Genomic DNA, 3,700 nt, shown 5'->3' with positions numbered 1-3,700 from the left:
GGGGACAAAAGAGATTGTAAAAATTGTAGAGGAATAAGTTTCTTTGATCACTAATTGGGCGTCTCTGAATTTCATGAGATGATTGGTAGAATTTCGGTGTTGTACACAGGCGTTGTTCAAGTTATCGTTCCTACATGCGTAAATGTGTACATTGAGGAGGGTGTCGAGGTTTCTTGCTGTTTCACCTACGTAAATCTTGTCACAGCCTCCACAGGGTATAGTGTAAACTCCTGCATGTCTGAACGATAACTTGAACAACGCCTGTGTACAACACCGAAATTCCACCAATCATCTCATGAAATTTACAGACGCCCAATTAGTGATCATAGAAACTAATTTCCGCAGACGCAAGTGCCTCGAATCAGCACTGATCGCTGTTTCAAATACAATTAAAGAAAACAACGGCAGCTTCACCATCTCCGAAGTCTTAGGAAGAATCCTCCTGAAAACAGTAAACCCTGCCATCACATAGTCTCCCCTGTTATACTACACAAAGCACATTACAGAGAGTGAACACTGAAACAAGCTGCCTCTTTCCAGTCTACATTTGTCCAACCTATTTTTATGTTACCCAAGTAATAGCTTTTATATCCTTTTACTCATGTACGAATTAATTGCTCTACCATATTGTATTACTTTTGTCACTACCACTACTACTACTACTACTACCACTAGTGAACATCGAAATTGTACCTCACTAGTATTGCACCTCACTCTGAGCCTTTATATACCCTCTGTGTCCATGTATTGTTTGTAATGGCTTGATAAAGCTCCTGGAGAGCGAAACGTTGCCACAATAAATGTCACATTAGTTGCACTTGTGTCCTTTTACTTTACATATTGTCGGTAATTCTACCAACTTTATTATAAGTTATAACATGTTGGCCATGGGGCATCTCTCGAGGAAGTGAGGGAGAGGCAAGCAATCACGTCCAAAAAATAACTCAATACAGGGTCACGTACCAAGGCGTACGAGAAACAGGCCTAGGGGGGGGATTTTGAAATTCCTGGTAGGAACCTGGTTGCAATGAGGGTAATGGAACGATCTGGATTTGGGATTAGTTGAAGTGGATGCGTTTTGCAGGTTTAGCAGTAGGTGACATTGGGCATATGAAACAAAATGTATTGAATACCTCAGAGGAAGAACAAGTAGCTCCGACATAACTCCTGAACCACAAGGCATGTACACATGGGCTTTTGAGTGTGCCCAGCGACTAAGTTATCCGATCTGGAACATATTTTGAATTTCTGAAAAAGAATGGGAATTTCGTTTCGGTATATTAAAAAAAAGGTATGGGAAGGGGGAGGGAGCCTTGTAAACTTGTTAAATCCTCTCCACAGATTCTATTTATTTTATTACAATATTTCAACGATCCCTCTTTTTCTACTAAACAATCTTGCTAGGCAGACGATATCTCGAAACTAAAAATATCAAACCGTTGCACATGTATTTACGACAATTCTTGCACTGTTTCTTTGGGTTAAGGTGCTCTTGACTGGCACTTCTTGTGATGTTGGGACTGGAGCACTAGTGGCAGCCTGTTCCTGCAGGATGGTGCTTGTTGGTTGTTGTTGTGGGTTCGGAGTCTAAGCAGCAGCGTCTGGAAACGGATGAGCAAGGTAGTGACATTGTTTTCTACGTTTCCTCGTGTTACGTGATCATCTACTTTACAAACAATTTTTGATACACTAGCAGAAGATGCATGAAGACCTACTAAGAATAATTGTTGAATATTTCATCCAGAAGAATATGCCTAGGAAAGCAAAGACACACTCAGCAGATCAAAGACATGCATGAAGAAGACTGAGGTGATGATGGGAATGTTTGTGTCAGTATGTATGAGGCGCAAGGATGGAGGCGATGTGTGCATTTGATGCAGCTAAAATTGAATATATTAATCCTCTGGTCGATTGAGGCCATAATTTATGTACATAAACTTATACTGAAGAACAGCATGAGAATTATGGAAAAAAAAAAACATTATGTTTGAGGAAGAAACGTTTACAAAACAAGTGAACCCTTAGCGATCATGAAAGCAAAGTTGTACATTTCTGGATATCAGTAAGAAAGAGAAAAATCGAAAGAGATTGAAAAAGGGTAGTAAATAAAATTATCTCCCTGAACTTCCCCCCTTTTCTCACTACTCCACTGAAATTTTTATTCGGGACAGGCAATTCTGAACGATACTGACAGCAGTAACTTAACATTTGTCGAGACTAAACCTTATAACATTTCAAATCTACTGAAGCAACAGTGAAAAGAATCGGTCACCCGAAAATGAACTCAAATTTTGGCTCTCAAGACTTATGCTCGTCGAGTACGCTATCTCGTCTTGAATAATGCAGTTATCAGGGAAAAAAAAACAGAAATGTGAAGCACAGTGAAGAGTAATGTTATAGATTATCATAAAACTGCTACCTGACTATATATAAGTTACGCAGTGAGAAGAAAACCAATCTATACTTCGCCTCATTTAATTATCCTTAGGAGTGATGTCGTAGATCAGGTAATGAGATGGAGGATGTCAGTTAAACGATGGATGTATCGTTAAGCGTTAATCGTAAGGTAAAGAAATCATTACGTGATAAACGAAACTCTTCATGTGTGGTGGAAAATGACAGGAAAACATAACTGCTTTTTGACCCCACAATGTAATAATTTTGTAGAACACGGAAGCAGAGTATTTTTATTAAAATGCACTTCCTCCTCCGGTCCCTCCCACGTCACTCACTTGCGTTTGTTGACCACCGAGAAACTCAAGCCCGGATAGCTCAGTTGGTAGAGCATTAGGCTTTTAACCTAAGGGTCCAGGGTTCAAGTCCCTGTTCGGGCGATCTGTTTTCCAGATATTGTGAGCAGTGTCTTCGACGAAAACAAATTTATGGATGAATCGCAAAGATAATTAATCACTAGTCGTTAGTATTTTTTGAATAGTTTCAACAACTGGAATCCCTCATTACCTTGAACATTTCTGTCTTTCTTTTCTGCTCCAACACTTCCCATCAAACATTAATAGAACTCTCCTGTCAACGTGTACCTATGACCAGTACAGGAAGCCTTTACCCTCTCGCAAACTGGCATTAGATTAACTTTCGTTGCTGATAAAATCACATAAATTGTTGTAAAGTAAAAGGACACAAGTGCAACTAATGTGACATTTATTGTGGCAACGTTTCGCTCTCCAGGAGCTTTATCAAGCCATTACAAATAATACATGGACACAGAGGGTATATAAAGGCTTTGAGTGAGGTGCAATACTAGTGAGGTAACATTTCGATGTTCACTAGTGGTGGTAGTAGTAGTAGTAGTAGTAGTAGTAGTAAAAAAAATAATAAATCACGTCAGGAATAGGCAGTGCTCCACACAAACTAGCCGGAGTTCTTGCCAAACATCTTTCCTGCCTTCTGGGGACCATCAGCCCCGCTAATCTTAAACACTCAGGCGACCTTCTCAACCGCATCCGTAACCTCTCCATCCGTAACAAGAAACTTAGCAGTTTGGATGTGACTTCCCTCTTCACAAAAGTACGTACCAAAAAAGCCATCGAGGTTCTACGACGTAAAGTCAACCAGAACCTTAATCTTCCTTTACCTCCCGGAGATTTTGTTGACTTGATTGAACTCTGTGTTAATTTCAACTGTTTTTCTTTCAATAACAAGCTCTACAAACAAACCTACGGCATGGGAATGGGATCCCCAA

At 39.9% G+C, this 3,700-nt stretch overlaps 1 non-coding gene across 1 annotated transcript; it reads left to right on the top strand.

Moving 5' to 3' along the window:
• The first annotated feature begins 2,761 nt into the window (after positions 1–2,761).
• TRNAK-UUU (transfer RNA lysine (anticodon UUU)) lies at positions 2,762–2,834 on the top strand. The gene has a single exon. It is a non-coding gene; the product is annotated as a tRNA-Lys (tRNA).
• The last annotated feature ends 866 nt before the right edge of the window (positions 2,835–3,700 follow it).

The sequence above is a fragment of the Cherax quadricarinatus genome, chromosome 19 (genome assembly GCF_038502225.1).
Source record: "Cherax quadricarinatus isolate ZL_2023a chromosome 19, ASM3850222v1, whole genome shotgun sequence".
Classification (NCBI taxonomy): Eukaryota; Metazoa; Arthropoda; class Malacostraca; order Decapoda; family Parastacidae; genus Cherax; species Cherax quadricarinatus.
The sequence above is the reverse complement of the archived record's forward strand: the minus strand, read 5'-3'. Positions and strand labels throughout refer to the sequence as shown.